The sequence below is a fragment of the Choloepus didactylus genome, chromosome 17 (assembly GCF_015220235.1).
Source record: "Choloepus didactylus isolate mChoDid1 chromosome 17, mChoDid1.pri, whole genome shotgun sequence".
NCBI lineage: Eukaryota > Metazoa > Chordata > Mammalia > Pilosa > Megalonychidae > Choloepus > Choloepus didactylus.
This window is the reverse complement of record NC_051323.1, coordinates 18,073,969-18,094,928: the sequence shown is the minus strand read 5'-3', so window position 1 is coordinate 18,094,928 and position 20,960 is coordinate 18,073,969. Positions and strand designations below refer to the sequence as shown.

The 20,960-nt window shown below is 41.6% G+C and overlaps 1 protein-coding gene and 1 pseudogene across 1 annotated transcript in view; one reads left to right on the top strand and one right to left on the bottom strand.

Moving 5' to 3' along the window:
• DUSP11 (dual specificity phosphatase 11) overlaps positions 1 to 20,088 on the bottom strand; it is a 227,357-nt gene extending 207,269 nt beyond the window's left edge. Inside the window, exon 1 of the mRNA XM_037807412.1 lies at positions 20,070 to 20,088. The gene's annotated coding sequence lies outside the window, so the exon portion shown is untranslated. The remainder of the gene's footprint in view (positions 1 to 20,069) is intronic.
• LOC119512851 lies at positions 5,291 to 9,072 on the top strand (annotated as a pseudogene).
• Positions 20,089 to 20,960: the final 872 nt, after the last annotated feature.

The following is a 20,960-nucleotide window of genomic DNA, read 5'->3' as shown; positions in this document are numbered from 1 at the left end:
GGACATCCCAGAAAGGGGCTGCAGTGCTGCAGCTGTCCACTTTCAGGTGGTGCCTGCACATTGTGCAGAACCATCTGTAAACCAGGCCCAAGTTTTTTCTTCCTCAGTCAACTGATTGTAAGGAACTCCCCGAGATGCCCCAAGAGGTTGGGTAGCTGTCTTCTCAGGGCCGACTGGAGGTGGGGGCACTTTTTCCTCTGGATAGCCCACTACGGATGTATCTAACAGTGACTCAGCAGAGTCCAGGGTTCCAATATACTCACTGCCATTATTATCAATTCCTGCGTCCCCATTCCAAGTTTCAGGATCCCATTCTTTTACAATCAATGCCTTTATTTTAACAGCAGACACCCCGAGACGTTGAGATTTTACTTTATGTTCTAAATCTGCGACTTGCACAATGAGACTCTGGGTCTGGTTTTCAGTAATCTCAGTCTGCGGCCACAGGAAATAAGATTTTCTTTTGGCACAGAAACTTTTACATCTGTCATATGCCACTTAAGTTTCAAATCTGAAGCCTTTAGCTCATCCCTTTCTAACTTTATCCAGCATACCCAAGAGTAACCAGCCAACATCATTACACCTCTTAACTCTACAAGAGTCTGATAAGGTGTCAAAAACACTGTCACTCAGAGCCTTGCTTCCTACAAGAGTATGATTAGGAGAATCAAACAGTGATATTTTGCATATCTCCACTTCCAACTCATACCATGGACTGTCAGTGCCATCTTGATCATTGAAAATGGAGTCATTAGTGCCTTTGAATCTAATCAGAGTGGAAAACAAATTGTAAAAATGCATTTTAAGAGGCGGGGCAAGATGGCAGACTGGTGAGCTGTAAGTTTTAGTTACTCCTCCAGGAAAGTAGGTAAAAAGCCAGGAACTGCGTGGACTGGACACCACAGAGCAATCTGTCTTTGGGCATACTTCATACACCACTCATGAAAATTTCGAACTGCTGAGATCAGCGAAATCTGTAAGTTTTTGCGGCCAGGGGACCCGCGCCCCTCCCTGCCAGGCTCAGTCCCGTGGGAGGAGGGGCTGCCAGCTCCGGGAAGGAGAAGGGAGAACTGCAGTGGTAGCCCTTCTCGGAAACTCATTCTACTGATCCAAATTCCAACCATAGATAGACTGAGACCAGACACCAGAGAATCTGAGAGCTGCCAGCCCAGCAGAGAGGAGACAGGCATAGAAAAAAAAAAAATATCACAAAAAACTCCAAAATAAAAGCGAAGGATTTTTGGAGTTCTGGTGAACACAGAAAGGGGAAGGGCGGAGCTCAGGCCTTGAGGTGCATATGCAAATCCCGAAGAAAAGCTGATCTCTCTGCCCTGTGGACCTTTCCTTAATGGCCCTGGTTGCTTTGTCTCTTAGCATTTCAATAACCCATTAGATCTCTGAGGAGGGCCCAAATCAAGATATTGGAAGAGACACAGTACCTTACACGATTAATCAAAGAACTACAATCGAGGAACGAAAACATGGCAAAGGATTTAAAGGACATCAAGAAGACCATGGCCCAGGATATAAGTGACATAAAGAAGACCCTAGAAGAGCATAAAGAAGACATTGCAAGAGTAAATAAAAAAATAGAAGACCTTATGGAAATAAAAGAAACTGTTCGCCAAATTAAAAAGACTCTGGATATTCACAATAAAAGATTAGAGAAAGCTGAACAACGTCTCAGTGTCCTACAAGTCCACAGAACAGAAAATGAAAGAACAAAAGAAAGAATGGAGAAAAAAATTGAAAAAATCGAAATGGATCTCAGGGATATGATAGATAAAATGAAATGTCCAAACTTAAGACTCATTGGTGTCTCAGAAGGGGAAGAGAAGGGCAAAGGTCTAGAAAGAGTATTCAGAGAAATTGTTGCGAAAAACTTCCCAAGCCTTCTCCAAAATATAAATACACAAAGCATAAATGCCCAGTGAACTCCAAATAGAATAAATCTAAATAAACCTACTCCGAGACATATTCTGATCAGACTCTCAAATACTGAAGAGAAGGAGCAAGTTCTGAAACCAGCAAGAGAAAAGCAATTCACGACATACAAAGGAAACAACATAAGACTAAGTTGTGACTACTCAGCAGCCACCACGGAGGCGAGAAGGCACTGGCATGACATATTTAAAATTCTGAGAGAGAAAAATTTCCAACCACGAATACTTTATTCAGCAAAGCTCTCCTTCAAATTTGAGGGAGTTGGAAGTAAACTAGTTATCTTAGGTTAGGTGTCTTATTCCCTTGTTATGGTCTCCTTGAAATGTTCTTTTATTGTATGTTTTTTTTATTTTCCATACAGTTGATTTAGGAAAAAAAAAAGTTTAAAAAAAAAGGGGGGGGAAAAATATGCAGAACCCCCTTGAGGAGCTGGTGGAGAATGCAGGGGTATTGGCCTGCCCTACCTCGATGGTTGCTAACAGGCCCACAGACATAGGGGACTGGTGGTTTGATAGATTGAGCCCTCTACCACGGAATTTGCCCTTGGGAAGACTGTTGATGCAAAGGAGAGGCTAGGCCTCCCTATAATTGTGCCTAAGAGCCTCCTGCTGAATGCCTCTTTGTTGCTCAGATGTGGCCTTCTCTCTCTACCTAAGCCAACTTCACAGGTGAAATCACTGCCCTCCCCCCTACATGGGACCAGACACCCAGGGTAGTGGATCTCCCTGGCAACGTGGAATACGACTCCTGGGGAGGAATGTAGACCTGGCATCATGGGATGGAGAACATCTTCTTGACCAAAAGGGGGATGTGAAAGGAAATGAAATAAGCTTCAGTTGCAGAGAGATTCCAGAAGAGCCGAGAGGTCACTCTGGTGGGCACTCTTACGCACAATATAGACAACCCTTTTTAGGTTCTAATGAATTGGGGTAGCTGGTGGTGGATACCTGAAACTATCAAACTACAATCCAGAACACATGAATCTTGAAGACAATTGTATAAAAATGTGGCTTAGGAGGGGGGACAGTGGGATTGGGGGGGGCCATAGGGACGACAGTCCCATTTGTCTAGTTTGTGGATGGATGAGTGGAAAGGTGGGGGAAGGAAACAAACAAACAGACAAGGGCACCCACTGTTCTTTTTTACTTTAGTTGCTCCTTTTCACTTTAATTATTATTCTGGCTATTTTTGTGTGTGTGGTAATGAGGGTGTCGGGGATTGATTTTGGTAATGAATGTACAACTATGTAACGGTACTGTGAACAATCAAATGTACGATTTGTTTTGTATGACTGCGTGGTATGTGAATATATCTCAATAAAATGAATAATAATTAAAAAAAAAGGTAATTAGAGTGGAATGTTGAAGGAGGACCAAATATTTAAAATTGAAGCAGAAAGCGCAAATGAAAACTACTCAGAGCAGAGAATAATGAAGTTGTTTTCAGCAAATACTTAGATAATTTCTAGAAAAAGTAGCTTATCAAAATAACCATTTTTTTTTTTACTTTTAAAAAATCAGCTGTTTTATTGCGTCTTTGAACACTGATGGCACTTGACAGTTTTCAATATAAACATTTTAGAAGTATGTTTTTTTTTCAGATCAGTTTTATTGAGATATATTCACATACCATACAATCATCCATGGTGTACAATCAACTGTTCACAGTACCATCTTATAGTTGTACATTCATCACCCCAATCTACTTTTGAACATTTTCCTTACACCAGAAAGAATCAAAATGAGACTAAAAAATAAAAATAAAAAAGAACACCCAAATCATCCCCCTCATCCCACCCTAATTTTCATTTACTTTTTGTTCCCATTTTTCTACTCATCCATCCATATACTGGATAAAGGGACTGCGATCCACAAGGCTTTCACAATCACACTATCACCCCTTGTAATCAGCATTGTTATACAATCATCTTCAAGAGTCAAGACTACTGGGTTGGAGTTTGGTAGGTTTCAAGTATTTACTTCTAGCTACACCAATACATTAAAACCTAAGAGTCATCTATACAATGCGTAAGAATGTCCACCGGAGTGACCTCTTGACTCCATTTGAAATCTCTCAGCCACTGAAGCTTTATTTCGTTAAATTTCACATCCCCTTTTGGTCAAGATGTTCTCAATCGCACGATGCTGGGTCCAGATTCATTCCCAGGAGTCATATCCTGAATTGCCAGGGAGATTTACTCCCCTGGAAGTCAGGTCCCACGTAGGGGGGAAGGCAGTGAGATCACCTGCCAAGGTGGCTTAGTTAGAGAGGGCCACATCTGAGCAACAAAGAGGCACTCAGGGGATGACTCTTAGGCACAGTTGTAAGCAGGTATAGCATCTCCTTTGGAGTAACAAGCTTCATAGGGGCAAGCCCCAAGACAGAGGGCTCAGCATGTCAAGGCATCAGTCCACAATGTTTGTGAGAACATCAGCAACGATCCAGATGAGGAAGTCCAACACCTCTGCATCCTCCCCCAGCTCCTCAGTGGGGCCCCAAATATGTATTTTTATTCTCTGCCCAAATTACTTCGGGATGTGTTGCTATTTCACTCTAACCTACACAGACCTACCATATCTCACTTACTATACAAGGTTCCATGTAATTGTGGTGTTTGAACAAACTGACTGTAGAAGTTATACTGTTTAGGAAATATAAATCCTACACCAAATAAACATTTCTTCCCCTTGGTCTCACATGAATGCTGAAGTTTTAACAGTCAGTATTAACACATACAGCAACTGTTTACAAAACAAAACAAAACAAAACAAAAAAAAAGCGGAAAAAGATTCCAGACTTCAATTAGAGATATGAATGAAACAGATCTGGTTAGGACTAGGGCAAATCGGTCCAAAGGGTAAAGCTTGAAAATGACTGTGTGTTAAGTAAGTTTTTGCCTTCAAAAAAATATTTTTTAAGAAAGTCCCTTTCAGATACTCATTCTGACTTAGAAGCAGAAAGCAACCCTGAAAATGGTTTAGCAACTGCACTTCAATATTTATGAAATTTAGGAAATCTTACATTAGAGAAGCAAATGATATGCAAAAGATTACAATGGCAAGAGCTATACTGTTTTCAAATGAACCCAAAGCATGCCATTGTTAAAAGCTCTGTCTCCCACTTTCTGACAGTGTACTGCTCAGAGAATGACTCTATCAAGGGACTCAGGATACCTAGGTCCTATAACCTGGTAAAGATGTAAACATACAGGAGAACTTAACAAGTCATCCCGCCTCGCTTTCTCTGTTTCCTCACTCATAAAGTAAGTGTTAAGACAGAAGTTCTCTGAGAACTTGCTAGTTCTAGAAAGCTTCAAATCCAGAAAAGAGTGTATGGCTCAACACTGATGCAGGCTCAAGGAGAAGATAAAGACAGGGAGATTACTTCTAGCCAGAAAACAACGTACAAACCAGACTACTTGGATCTTCTGCACATCTGGGCCCAAGTTGGGAGCACAGGTAGGTAATACAGAATAGTACCCAACTGCTCCAGCACTTTCAACCATCATCAACAGTTTGATATTTGGTATCTCAATGAGTACTGGTATCAGAGGTTTCCTGACTGCAACCTTAACATTATTGTACCTCAAATATAGTGAAAGTTTATCTCAGTGATTTTTTACCACCTTCTTGTTTTCTACAGAAAATTTCCAAAAACCGTCTTTGCTTGGAACTCCAAATTCTCTGCCGCTCTTTCTGTGGTGAGCAATGCAGATCCCTTAATAGGAAGTGCCTGCAACTTCTCCAGGATCTCTGCACCAGCCATTAGCTAGGCATGGCTACTGCCATCAGCTCTGGCACCTGTTTCCAACCACTTGTCAGTAGTGCGTACCTTTACCAACATTCTAGCATGATTATGTTGTTTGGAGTTTCTGGACAGAGCCAGATCTCCACTTCAGCTGCTTCCTATCCAGGCATTTTAGAATGAGAGATCACAGGAAGCAATGAAAAGAAATCATCTTTCCTTGTTGACTTCAATGTCACTGTCATTGACCAGGACATGGCTGTTCCTTCCATGCCTATGTCAGCCCAATATGATAAAATTTCAGACACCAATACCGTGATCTCTCTGTGTCCATCACAGTCTACCAGCCTTGTTCAGGAAACACCATCTCAGATTCCAAATCAAGGAAACAGCCTGTCACTTCCCTTCCAGGAAGGGAGCTAGATATACTACAATAATCAAGGCACACTGGGATCTCTACTCTCTGGAGAGTTGGAAGCTGCCTGCAGTCCTATGGCTCTGTGTCGTACATAGGAGGCAGGGCTTCTGTCTCTCAAAAAGAAATGATGATGGTGCTCAAGGAGGTTTAACCCACAAACGGCCTACCACTAGCCACGACCTCCAGAATTTACTACTCAGTGTCTGCTCAACCCAATGCGTAAGAAAATTTTCAAGGTGATTACAATAAGCAAGAAGGGAAAGGAATAAGCTCACCATTCAGCAGGGAGGTCAAATCTGCAGCAGGAAAAGTGGTGAGCTCACAGCCAGCTAAAATTTAAGCCCCAAGACATTAACCACCACCCGCGCTAAGAGCTCTCCAATGTTTTCATACACTGTGTCCATAAAGAACACATAATATAGTTGGCACACTGTTATGGCCTCTTATACTACGTGTAAGAGAAACCCAAGAGCATGCTGAGTGATAATACATTTTTCACTACTCTAGATGATTACACCCCCTGCATTGCCATGCTACAATTAACTCCCTTTCGTGATCCATCACTTTAGTCTCTTTGGGAAGGCATTTCAGAACACTGCCTGCAGTTGCGTCATTTTAACTTTCCCTCACTTCTTTAATGTATACCAGGATTTAAGATCTTGGGTTCGGAGATCCTGTCCTTGCTTACTCATTCTTTGAGAAAGAGCTCTACTCCCTCTCTATTCCATGGGGTGAAGTGTTCTTATCCTTATCAGCATACAGAGAATTGAAAGGATCCCACATGACGATGCTAGACTTTATAAAACATTTAAAAAATTTTAAACCACGGTCACACTATTTACGTCACTTATAATGATCCTATGATATACAAAGAAAGCCAAGAAGCAATGACCTCAAATGATAACTCGGGAAAACAACAGCAGCCTCCTATTTACTAACGCCTGGTCCTGTCCATGGTCCTTAAGATAAGCTTGTAGAAATGCCTTGATGGTTGTTGCTGTCTAGGGAGAGCATCACACTTACCAGGACTTAACTTCTTCCTTGATTCCTTTGTAGTGATGGAAACTTCACTGGGGATGGAGACTTCCCTGAGATTGCAACTTCCAAGTCAGACATTATGTCTGCCACAAAGTCCAGAATTCTCCAAGACCTGCAGTGGCAGAAATATCCAGATACTTGACAGTAACCCACCATCTGAGCTTGGAAACACTTCAATGAGAGTTCCAGTCCAGAATTCTGGTAATCTCCTTGCACTTCCTCCAGCTCTAAGCCAGGAACAAACATAGAATAAGAATTTCTATGAGACTAAAACTAGGCTTTCAAAGCCTCTGGAAGCCTACCAGATCACAATAGAAAACCAAGGCTCTTCACTCCTCCCTTTAGAAAGCCCCAATACTCACCACTTTCTAGCCTGCACTGAATCCCTCGGCTAAGAGGAGTCGTCTCATTCTGAAAATGCCGATCTGGGAAAGCACAGCATGGGTCTTGAGGACCAAGGGACATTTGAAAATGGGATGGAGTCTAGCAGTGGTCTCGCAGATATTGCTACACTGGTGGAGTACGTTCACCTCCCCCAGGTCTTCAATTCTTTGAAGGACCTTGATAAATCTAAAGGTCCCAAGGTAACCAAAGCCAAAGATACAAAAGTCATCAAAAGAAATCACCAGGAGGAAAAGTCAAGCGTGATAAAGGGTCACTCTGAGCAAACCAGGAAGAACAAGCACAAAGCCTCCGAGCCTATCAGAGGTGGTCCCAAGACCAAAATCCAGCCAAAGAACCAAGAGTGCCTGTTAGAGCAAGAAGTGGTTATTTGCAATGCTACAGCCAGTGACAAGGCTCTTACTGCCAAGACTTATAACAGCAAACCTCAAAAAATGGCATCCAGCAGAGTCAGCAAAACTAAGGGCCATGGGCAGGAAAAGACCAAAGGTCCAAAGAAAACAACTCCAAGAAGGCTGAAGAGAGTAAGCAGTCAATGAGTAAAGTTAAGGGAGAAGAAAAGCCAACCATTCCGAAAATGAAGCGGAAGAAAAATGAATCTGAGCTTAGCCAAGAGAACTTTAAAAAGCCTCAAAGCTGCCTGGGCATGCAGATGCTGGAATCTCTGCAACTGTTTCATGCACTGGGGAAGAAGAGTCATAAGAAAACTAGATTTCCTTCTTCCCAGACCCTGGGACACTCAAATAACACCAAAGACCACAAGCCACCCCCAGCTATCAAACCATGGCTGTATATTCCACGTGCAGGAAAAGGTCCTGAGAAAACTCAAAGCCCAGAAAGCAGAAGGCAGTGCTGAGAAAGAGTGTTCCTCTCATCCCAATACGAGCGGCCACCTCCTGGGAAGGTCAAGTTGGTACCTTTGCTTTTCTGACCATAGACAAGCCTCCAACTTGACCTGTTCCTCGGAAGCCACAGTCTCTGGACTCACGTCAGCCTTCTGCGGCTCACCCTGCCTGCCCTGGTTCCACTAGTTCAGTGCAACCTACTGCCGTCAATACATCGCAGCCAACTCCTGCCAAAGCATCCTGGGCAGGCTCTGCCCCACCAGCTCAGCCAATTTCGACCAACCCAAACCAGCCAGGTTTAAACAACCCTTACAGCCTAGTGCTCTTCTGTCTGCTGCTTTGAGGCCTGCACCCTACAAAACATCCTCTTGCACTTCTTTCCAATGGGACCCCGTTCCCACTGCTGAAACCAAGCTCCAGTCCCAACCCAAGCCTCAAAACCAGTTTCTACTTCAAGACTTCTCCTCTCAACCAAATCCATGGAGGAAGCCCAATGTTCCTGAACCGGTGATGTCAAAGCCCATCACAAAAGAGCAGAGACCAGAGCATGAGGCCGTGAAGAGGAAGGCTCAGCAGGAGCGTGAGAATGCTGCCAAATACACATCTTTGGGGAAAGTGCAGTTTTTCATTGAGAGAGAGAAAGATACGGAAATTGCTCAATATTATAGCTACACAATATAATAGAAGCTACTAGGATTTTTGGTGTACCAGCTGTATACCAGCTATTTTTCCCTATAGATAGATAGATACCGATTTCCATATTTATTGATATATTTTTAAAATTTAATAAAATTTAATAAAGAAATGTAATAGCTCTAATAGATGTGTAATAAAGAGATCTTCTGAGCTTTACAATTCTGTTAACGTATTTTCCTTTGGTAGGGGTGGGACTCAGGTGCATTAGAAAGAAGAAAAGGGTCGGCTGGACAAGATGGCCAACTGGTGAAGTCTGGGTTTTAGTTTTTCCTCCAAGGCAGTAGGTAGAAAGCAAGGAACTGCGCTGACTGGACACCACAGAGCAATTTGACTTTGGGCATACTTCATACAACACTCACGAATGCATGGAACAGCTGAGATCAGGGAAATCTGTAAGTTCTCGTGGTCAGGGGACGCATGCCCCTCCCTACCAGGCACAGTCCCGTAAAAGGAGGGGCCATCACTGCTCGGAACCAGAAGGGAGGAGTACAGTTGCAGCTCTCAATGAAAACTCGGACCGGTGATAAAAAACTCCAAACACAGATAGACTACGACCAGACACCGGAGAATCTGGGAGCAGTCAGACCGGGGGAGAGGAGACAGAGCTACGATAAACAGCAAAAAAAAAAAAAAAACCAAAAATAAAAACACAGACTTTTTGGAGTTCAGGTGAATAAAATATGGAGAAGGGTAGGGCTCAAACAGTATCAGGTGCATATGCAAATCCAGAGGGTGAGGCCCCTTGTCTCAAAACCTGGTTTCTCTGCTTTCTTGACTGTTCCTTAAGGGCCCTAAACTCCTTGTCTCTTAGCATTTCAATAGCCCATTACATCTGCAAGAAGGGCCCTTCTTTTTCTTTTTCGGTTTTTTTTTTTTTTTTCTGTTTCTTTAAAACAATCAAAGAAGCCCACTACAGAAAGCCAAAAACACTTGCAATTTAGGCCAAGGCAAGAGCAGAGCTAAGATAGCTCTGACCGACAAAGAAATAAATCTAGTGGCTGAGAAAATGCGCTAAACATCATAACTTCCCAAGAAAAGGGTGGTGTCCCCTTACAGCCATCTTCCCAGTGGGCTGGGAACGCTCCTGCCTGGCACCAACACCAAAGCCCAGAGCTGAGCCAAACAACTCAGTGGATGGGAAGCGTTTCCAGGAACACACACACAGGCAACAATATGTGGCATAGACAATAGTCTTCTGGCACCCACACCTAACTGTCCCGGAGCTGGGAAGGCAGAGCAGTGTGAAAAGGGGGAAATTAACACACACCACTCAGACATCCTTGCAGCAGGCTGCAAATGCCCGTACACAGCCCAGAGGCCCTTGGGGTATGGCGCTGACCTATGATGTAGGACAGTCTTCCCTCAGCAGAGACCCTAGGAGGGCACGGCTTGGAAGAGGAACTCACTTCCAAGTCCCAGGGACCCTACACCAATACTAAGGAATTGTGGGTCAGGGCAGAGACAAACTGTGGTGAGAGTGAACTGAAGGATTAGGCTATTGCAACAGCTTTAAATCTCTGGGAATACCTGGGAGATCTGGTTATTAAGCCGCCCTCCCTCCTTAACCGTTCTGACACATGCCCTATATTCAGGGCGGGCAGCACCAACTACACATGCAAACTTGGTGCACCAATTGGAACCCACAAGACTCAGACAACCAGTCAGCAAAAAGACAAAGTTGGGGAGAAATGGCTAGGGGGGAATAGGTGGCTCGCGGATGCTGCCAGATGGTCAGAGAAAGTGTATTCCACCGAGCCGGAGATCTGCTAAAAGAGAGAAGTGTTTGAATCAGCCTACATATCCTAAAAGAACCCTATCAAGTTAAGCAAATGCCAAGAGGTCAAAAACAACAAAAAAATTTTAGAGCATATGAAAAAAATGAGGCGATATGGATAACCCAAACCCAAACACCCAAATCACCAGGTCAGAGGAGACACAGTACTTGCAGCAATTACTCAAAGAACTGAAGATAAACAACGAGAGCATGGCACGGGATATAAAGGACATGAAGAAGACCCCAGAAGAGCATAAAGAAGAAATTGCAAGACTAAATAAAAAAAATAGCCGATCATATGGAAATAAAAGAAACTGGTGACCAAACAAAAAAGATTCTGGATACTCATAGTACAACTAGAGGAAGTTGAATGGCGAATCAGTGACCTCGATGATGACAAAATGGAAAATGAAAAAACAAAAGAAAGAATAGGGAAAAAATTTGAAAAAACTGAAATGGACCTCAGGGATATGACAGATAATACAAAGCCTCCAAATACAAGAGTCACTGGTATTCCAGAAGCAGAAGAGATGGGTAAAAGTCTAGGAAGAGTATTCAAAGGAATTGTTGTGGAAAACTTCCCAAACCTTCTACACAACATAAATACACAAAGCATAAATGCCCAGCAAAGTCCAAATACAATAAATCTGAATAAACCCACTCCGAGACATTCTCATCAGATTCTCAAATACTGAAGAGAAGGAGCAAGTTCTGAAAGCAGCAAGAAAAAAGCAATTCACCACTTACAAAGGAAACAGCGCAAGACTAAGTAGTGACTACTCAGTGGCCACCATGGAGGTGAGAAGGCAGTGGCATGACATATTTAAAATTCTGATAGAGAAAAATTGCTGACCAAGAGTTCTTTATCCAGCAAAGCTCTCCTTAAAATTCGTGGGAGAGCTTAAATTTTTCACAGACAAACAAATGCTGAGAGAATTTGCAAACAAAAGACCTGCCCCACTTGAGATACTAAAGGGAGCCATACCGACATGGAAACAAAGAAAGGAGAGAGGGATGGACAAAGGTTCAGTACTAAAGAGATTCAGTATGGGTATGATAAAGGACATTGAGAGAGAGGGAAAAATATATCTGAGAAACACAGACAAAAGGACAGGATGGGTGATTCAACAAATGCCTTCACAGTAATAACGTTGAATGTAAATGGATTATACTTCCCAATGAAAAGATGCAGATTGACAGAACGCATCAAAAAATATGAACCATCAATATGTTGCATACAAGGGACACATCTTTTCAAACGCAAAGAAACTGAAAGTGAACAAATGGAAAAAAATATTTCATGCAAGCTACAGCCAAAAGAAAGCAGGAATAGCAATAATAATCTCAGAAAAAAAGACTGTAAATGCAAGGATGTTATGAGTGACAAAGGCCACTAAATACAGATAAAACGGGCAATTCAACAAGAAGAAAAACAATCATAAATGTTTATGCACCCAATCAAGGTGCCACAAAATACATGAGACAAACACTGGCAAAACTAAAGGAAGCAACTGATGTTTCCACAATAATTGTGGGAGATTTCAACACATCACCCTCTCCTACAGATAGATCAACCAGACAGAGGACCAATAAGGAAAGTGAAAACCTAAACAATCTGATAAATGAATTGGATTTAACAGACATATATAGAACAATACATCCCAAATCGCCAGGATACACATTCTTCTCTAGTGCTCGTGGAACTTTCTCCAGAATAGATCATACACTGGACATAAAACAAGCCTCAATAAATTTAAAAAGATTTAAATTATTCAAAGCACATTCTCTGACCACAATGGAATACAATTAGAAGTCAATGACCATCAGAGACTTAGAAAATTCACAAATACCTGGAGGTTAAACAAAACACTCCTAAACAATCAGTGGGTTAAAGAAGAAACAGCAAGAGAAACAGCTAAATATATAGAAACAACTGAAAAATAGAATACAACATATCAAAACCTATGGGATGCAGCAAAAGCGGTACTGACGGGGGAATTCACAGCACTAAACACATACATCAAAAAGGAAGAAAGAGATAAACTGAAAGAACTAATGGAGCAACTGAAGAAGCTAGAAAATGAACAGCAAACCAATCCTAAACCAACTAGCAGAAAAGAAAGAACAAGGATTAAAGCACAAATAACTGACATAGAGAAGAAAAACCCAACAGAGAGAATAAATAACACCAAAAGTTGGTTCTTTAAGGAGATCAACAAGATTGACAACTCCCTAGCTAGTCTGACAAAATCAAAAAGAGAGAAGACCCAGATAAACAAAATAATGAATGAGAAAGGTGACATTATTCTGGATCCCAAAGTAATTTAAAAGTTATAAGAGGATACTGTGAACAACTGTATGCCAACAAACTGGATAATACAGAGAAAATGGACAATTTACTAGAAAATATGAACAACCTAGACTGACCAGAGAAGAAATAGAAGACCTCAATCAATCAATCACAAGAAAAGTGAGCCAATCAGTCATCAAAAAATTTCCCACAAATTAATGCCCAGGGCCAGATGACTTCACAGGGGAATTCTACCAAACTTTCCAAAAAGAACCGACACCAATCTTACTTAAACTCTTTCAAAACATCGAAGGAAATGGAACACTACCTAAAAAATTTAAAAAACTAACATCAATCTAATACCAAAACCAGGCAAAGATGCCACAAAAAAGGAAAACTATAGGGCAATCTCCCTAATGAATATAGAAGCAAAAATTCTCAACAAAATACTTGAAAATCAAACCCAAAGACACATTAAAAAAATCATACACCATGGCCAAGTGGGGTTCATTCCAGGCATGTGAGGATCGTTCAACAGAAGAAAATCAATCAGTGTATTACAACAGATTAACAAATCAGAGCAGAGAAATCAAATGATCATCTCAATAGATGCTGAAAAAGCATTCGACAAAATCCAACACCCCTTTTTGATAAAAACACTTCAAAAGGTAGGAATTGAAGGAAACTTCCTCAATATGATAAAGAGCATATATGAAAAACCCACAGCCAGCATAGTACTCAATGGTGAGAGACTGAAAGCCTTCCCTCTAAGATCAGGAACAAGACAAGGATGCCCACTGTCACCACTGTTATTTAACATTGTGCTGGAAGTGCTAGCCAGGACAATCCTGCAAGACAAAGAAATAAAAGGTATCCAAATGGTAAAGGAAGAAGTAAAACTGTCATTGTTTGCAGATGATATGATCTAATATCTGAGAAAACCCTGAGACATCGACGATACAGCTACTAGAGCTAATAAACACATTTAGCAAAGTAGCAGGATACAAGATTAATACACATAAGTCAGTAATGTTTCTATATGCTAGAAATGAACAAAGTGACGAGACACTCAAGAAAAAGATAGCATTTTCAACAGCCGCTAAAAAAATCAAGTACCTAGGAATAAACTTAACTGAAGATGTAAAAGACCTATACACCAGAGTGAGCTAAACAAATACTCAGAGATGCAGAGGAAGAGGAATGTCAGGTACGAGCATGAGGTAAGAACTGAAGCTTTGTAATAAAGGCAGATTCAAGCTTATAAACATTATAGTGTTTATAACTGATTTTCTCTCTATGGGAGGAGGCACCAGGTGTTGGGCTTCCCCACTTCAGTGGTTGCTGACGTGCTCACAGATATTGGGGACTGGCGGTTTAATGGGCTGAGTCCTCTATCACGGGACTTGCCATTGGGAAGACTGTTACTGCAAAAGAGAGGCTAGGCCTGCTTTTAATTGTACCTAAGTGTCTCCTCCTGAATACCTCTTTGTTGCTCAGATGTGGCCCTCTCTCTCTAGCTAAGACAACTTAGCAGGTGAAATCAATGCCCTCCCCCCTACCTGGCATCTGACGCCCAGGGGTGTAAATCTCTCAGGCAATGTGGAATGTGACTCCCAGGAAGGAATCAAGACCCAGCATCATGGGATGGAGAACATCTTCTTGACCAAAAGGGGGCTCTGAAAGGAAACGAAATAAGCTTCAGTGGCAGAGAGATTCCAAAAGGAGCCAAGAGCTCACTCTGGTGGGCATTTTTACCCACAATATAGATAAACCTCATTAGGTTCTGATGAATTGGAATAGGTAGCAGTAAATACCTGAAACTATCAAACTACAACCCAGAACCCTTGAATCTTGAAGATGACTGTATAAAAATGCAGCTTATGGGGAGGTGACAATGTGATTGGGAAAGCCATACGGAACAGACTTCCCTTTGTCCAGTGTATGGATGGAAGAGCAGAAAAAAGTGGGCCAAAAAAAAGGGCATCCAGTGTTCTTTTTCACTTTAACTGTTTTTTTTTTTTTTCACTTTAATTTTTATTCTTATTATTTTTGTGTGTGTGGCAATGAAAATGTTCACATATTAATTTTGGTGATGAATGCACAACTACCTAATGGTATTGTGAACAACTGATTGTACGCTTTGTATGACTGCATGGTATGCATGGTATGTGGCAAAAAAAAAAAAGAAGGGAGGGAAAGTTGGAAGGTAGATTAGGGAAAAGAAGATAAGAACACAGGCAATAGTAAGAGACTTTGTCCAGAAATATGAAGGCCAAAGGGAAAGAAATTGTATGGACTTAAGAAAAGAAGCAGGGGTGTGGGAAATGGCAGATATTAAGAAGCAGGGTCTTAGGTTAGGGGTAAAAGAAGAAAATTTGGATAAAGTTGAAGATGGCAGAAGATGACTCAGAGCTGACCATACAAATACAAAAAGTCTCTCATGGAGGCTGGTCTTATTGTCTCGTTGTCTACCATATGATTGTTTTAGGAAAGACAACATTCAAGACACATCTCCAAAAATTTGGGTTATCCCAGACCTGCATTACTTTAGCTGCAGAAGATGAATCCACAGAACATAACTTGTCCACCTATCAAGTTCTCCAGTTACGCAGGATATGAGGAATATCATATGTTCACTTTGGGTTGGGGTTTTCCAGCTTGTTGTTTCTGTTCCACATAATGTCAAGCAAGAACGCTAACCCACTTGCAGCAGAGGCCAAAAACTAAGCTATTCTCTTAGGAGATTCCTCTCTAAACAGGACTTGCTCCTGGTTTCTACACCCTCTTAACCATTATCTTGAGACCCTCCAGCTCCTGGGCTTGTTTACTTTCTAACAGGCCCAGTCTGCATTCCCGGTGGTCTTGTTTGCAATCATGCAATCCCCTCCTTGATACGCTTCTCAGTCTTAACATATGACATGTTTGTCAGTAAACTCTTAAGTTACACATCACAAAAGAGAGCTATTTTGGGGATTGTGTTCAACAGGAAGAGATACTCCTGCTCTCCACCCCTAGAATTATGTTTCTGCCTCTGCTTCCACAAAAACAGCATTCACCTGCTGGATTTGTTCACTGCTGTATCCCTAACACTTAGAACAGAACATAGTATACGAAAGATGCTCAGTAATTACAAACCATGTTAGTAATTGAATGCATTGGATTTTGTCCCATGCTGCCTCCTATCGGGGCCCCACCTCTGCTGTATAGACTCCCTCTGCTGTATAGACATCAGTTTCTGTATGTCCAACCCTCAACCAATGTTCACATTCTGAAGGGAAAGAGTCAGTAGAGACAGAGTTTTAAAAACATGGTAGAGCGCCCTGTACACCTATCTTAAAAATCTTCATTTGGCATAGAATAAAGCCCAAACTTCTCAACATGGCAGTTTTAGAACACTTTATAACCTGCTATCAATCTTTCTTTCCAACTGAACTGTAAATCCATCATGACCCTAACTATGATTTACAAAGTCCTATAGGATCCACACCCTTCCCCCCACCCCCATATTCCCTGATCCCTTCTCCTACTGCTCTGACCCTCACTCACTCACTCCACTCCAGCCACATGGCCTCCTTGCTATTCCTCAAACAAGCTGAGCAGTCAACCTCCAGGGACTTTGCAACTACCGTTGCTCGGCCTTAGAACACTCTTCCCCCAGATACCCAATGGCTTGCTTCCTCACTTCCTTTAAGGCTCTGCTCAAATGACATCTGAATAGAGAGGCTTTCTCTGACCACCCATCGCATTCCCTAGCCCCATTATCCTGCTTTTCTTCTCTAGAGCACTTATCACCATCAAACGTTCCATATAGTCACTGTTTATTTATTCTCCTTCCCCTCAACCGCTAAAAGGGCCAGGACTTGTTTCCATTTCCAGTTCCTAGAATAGTGCCTTCCACATAGAAGGTGTTAAATAAGTATCTGCTGAAAATAAACATGAGAATTCCAAACCCCTTCTCACTACCCTCTCATCAGACCTGAGACCACCCTCTCCGCGGCATCCACTCAACTCCTGTGCCTTTTGTAGAACCCACTCCCAATACCCGGGCTGCCCCTGCCTCATTCTGGCAAAGTCTTCTTCCCCTTCAGCCCCAATCAAATGCTGTCCTCTCACTGAGGGCTTCCCCAGTCTCTCTTCTACATTCCCACTGCAATGAATTTATTCTTTTATTATAATTAACCCACTGTCTTAACTGTGAGTTTCTAAGGAACAAAGACTACTAGTCACTTCTGGATCTGCCTGCCCTAACAATAAACCTAAAAGGTTATCAGTAAGTGTTCCAGTTTGCTAATGCTGCCAGAATGCAAAACACCAGAAATGGATCAGTTTGTATAAAGGGGGTTTATTGGTTACAAAGTTACAGTCGTAAGGCCATAAAGTGTTCAAGGTAAATCATCAAAAATCGGGTACCTTCACTGGAGGATGGCCAATGGCATCTGGAAAACATCTGTCAGCGGGGAAGGCATGTGGCTGTCGTCTGCTCCAAAGTTCTGTTTCAAAATGGCTTCCTCCCAGGATGTTCCTCTCTAGGCTCAGCTTCTCTCCAGAATGTCACTCTCAGTTTCTCTTGGGGCATTTGTCCTCTCTTAGCTTCTCCAGAGCAAAAGTCTGCTTTCAAAGGCATCTCCAAAATGTCTCTGTAAACTGCAGTTCCTCTCTCAGCTCCTGTAGATTCTTCAAAGTGTCCCTCTTGGCTGTAGCAAGCGTGCTCCTTCTGTCTGAGCTTACAGTGCTCTAGTAAACTAATCAAGGCCCATGCTGCATGGGCAGGGCCACACCTCCATAAATTATCCAGTCACAGTCATCACCCACAGTTGGGTGGGTCGCATCTCCATGGAAACACTCAAAGAATTACAGTCTAATCAACACTGATACATCTGCCCACACAAGATTCCATCAAAGATAATGGCGTTTGGGGGGATGTAATACATTCAAACTGGCACAGTAAGTGTTTAACTGAATCAATCTATTTTCTGAGTCTCTACCAGCTCCAGGGAGTGGACAGAGTACTATCCTTCTCTTCATCAGTGAGCCGTACCTGTGCGAAGGGCTGATAGCAGGGATAACCCAAACTGGCCATAAGCAAAGTCCTAAGACTGCTGTAGTAGGGAGCACTAAAGACACAACTAAGACTGCACAACTCAGGCAGAAGACCAAGAAAGGGTTCAGACTACCTAAATGACTACACTTGGTATAATATGTGAACAAATAAGACTCAGAAATCTGTTCTCATGTACTCGTAATAAACTTCTAGTCTCCCAGAATACATGGGACACTGTCTAAGAACTTCATACAAAGGAACCTGGAAGCAGTTAAGTAGGCTGGCAGCCACTCCCTAACATCATAAGAGGTGGCATTTCTGTGAGTATAGCTAACAAATAAGATAATTTACCTCCTCTACAGAGGAGGTGGTTATCACAGGCAAAGCCCTAGTGTATTACTTAGGGTTCTCTAGGGAAAATCAACAAGAGATATCTACGAATATAAGATTTTATAAAAGCGTCTTACCCAACTGTGGCTATGCACGAGTGCAAATTCCATAGGGCAGGCAGCAAACTGGCAAGTCCAATGAAGGTGTTCGATGAACTCCTCAGGAAGTGAACTGGCAACTCCAAGCAGATGTTCGATGAACTCCTCAGGAAACACCTCACTGGCTAACTGAAGAGGAAGAAGTGAAGGTCATCTATCTGTCTCGCTTAAAAATCTTCAACAGATTGGATTAAATCCAGCTGATTGAATTCTCGCACTGTAGAAGACATGCCCTTCGTTGTTGTAATCAGGTATAGCTGCAGCCAACTGCCTGATGATTTAATAAACCAGCCTTCTGATTTACTAACCAGCCACAAATGTACTTGCAGTAAGGGGTAGGCCAGTGCTTGTTGACCAGACACCTGGACACCATCACCTGGCCAAGGGGGCACACGAACCTAAGCATCATACTCAGCCTCTCAAGTTTTAAAGTTATAGTACAGGAGATGATCTGGAACAGGTTTAAGATATTTAAAAACTAATGCCTATGTTAAGCAATCAGTTTACAGTTTGAAAATTTATCCTAAAACCCAGCGATCCAGTCTCTCTCTCTCTCACCTCCCACCCCATACCTTCCCACCCCCATCTCTATTTTCTTTCCACCTCCCTGTCATATGGGGGGGTATTTACTACCTCTTATATCTTTTAATAAAGTGTATACTCCTCAAGCTAAATTCAGAAACAGCAAAATGAATGCTTTGTCCTATGGCTCAGTGGCTTTCCAAAGATAAAGTTTCCAGTCTTCAAGGGGAAATATCATCTTCTTTCTGGTAGTTAGATGCCAGAAAAAGGCAAATGGATCCTTAAAATCCAGAAGCTATTAAGATCTATTTCCAAGAGAGTAAGGCAGATCTTAAAGGAACAAGAAATCACCACTCTTTGACTTAAATTCTTTCTGCATGAAGAATAAAAATAAAAGGGGACACGTCCTTCCTCACTTGTTCTCAAAGTGGAAACTTGAAGGAAATGTCTTAAATACATAGGATGAGGCTGCCACTCCACTGTCCGCTCTTTTTGTTTTCCTTCTGGGGGCCTGTCTCACTCCTTGCTTTTGCCTCTTTATGCAACACTAAGACCTTGAGATTTTTAAATCCTTTCTCCCATCTCTGACATCTGAATAAATAAAACAAAATAATATTTTATTATGTATTTCCCATTCAAAATCATTAAAAAGTTTGTAAGCTAGTTCAGTTCACATTTCTCACTAAAACTACTTTTCAAAATAAATTGAACTGTTTACATGTGACCGTCAATAGGAAAACTCCTTCTCTCCTAGTACCATCACAATTTCACCTGAACATTGTCAAACACAACAGGCTTAATGTCACAGCCATCAGAACTCAACCCATTCAAAAGCATACCAAAGTTCAAGAAGAAGAAAAAACTCACCATTATCTTTATTTTCTCTCAAAAACCCATTAACAGCACATTTGAATTGTAAAACAGTGTCATCATCAGGCACCCTATGCCCAACTGTAAAATTTTGAAATAAGGAATTCTTCTGGTAAATCCATAAAGCAAAACCATTAAAAAAAAGTCTATTATTTCATTTGTAGGGGAAAAATAAAGATGAATTAGAGCCAGAGTATAAACCAAAAGACTATAATAAATTGGTATGCTAGCAATTCTGTTCAAAGAGCCATTTTCAACCACAAAGTATCACTTGATTTTGATTAAACCTGCAGAATAGTCAAAAGGCCTACAACTCTGAAAGTAAAGCCCATGTGAATAATGCATATATAATGAAAAACCATATAAACAGTTCAGTCTAATAGCTTAAATGTCAAGGGCCAGTGCCTTCAAAGCAGCTGTTTAGTAGAATAATAGAAGAGAAGAAGAACTGGATTTGAATGTGAGAGAGAGATACCAGGCACTGTTAAGAACTAGTATTCTTAGGTGAGAAAACAGATATGACTATAAGACAGAAAAGGTTAAGCGAAATCTTGTAGTTGTGAATTTAAATGGAAAGTATCAGAATGAACCCACAATGTATTTGATATTTAAAAAATAAACACTCCTAGTTCTGTCCACTGAAAAGGCCTACAAACAATGTCAGCCAAGTAGCAATGCACTCTTCTATCACTCAGACAGTAACCTCTAAAATCCTTCCTACTAAAAGGAATCAGAGCTCCTTGGAGATATGGTTGATTTCAGTCTGAGGCAGGAAATGGACAAGATGAGCCTGGAATTATTTTCATAGAAATAGCAAAAAAAAAAGTGATCAAAGATTATTAGTCATGTCAAAAGGACTTGGGAACAAAACTGAGACATTCCCACTGC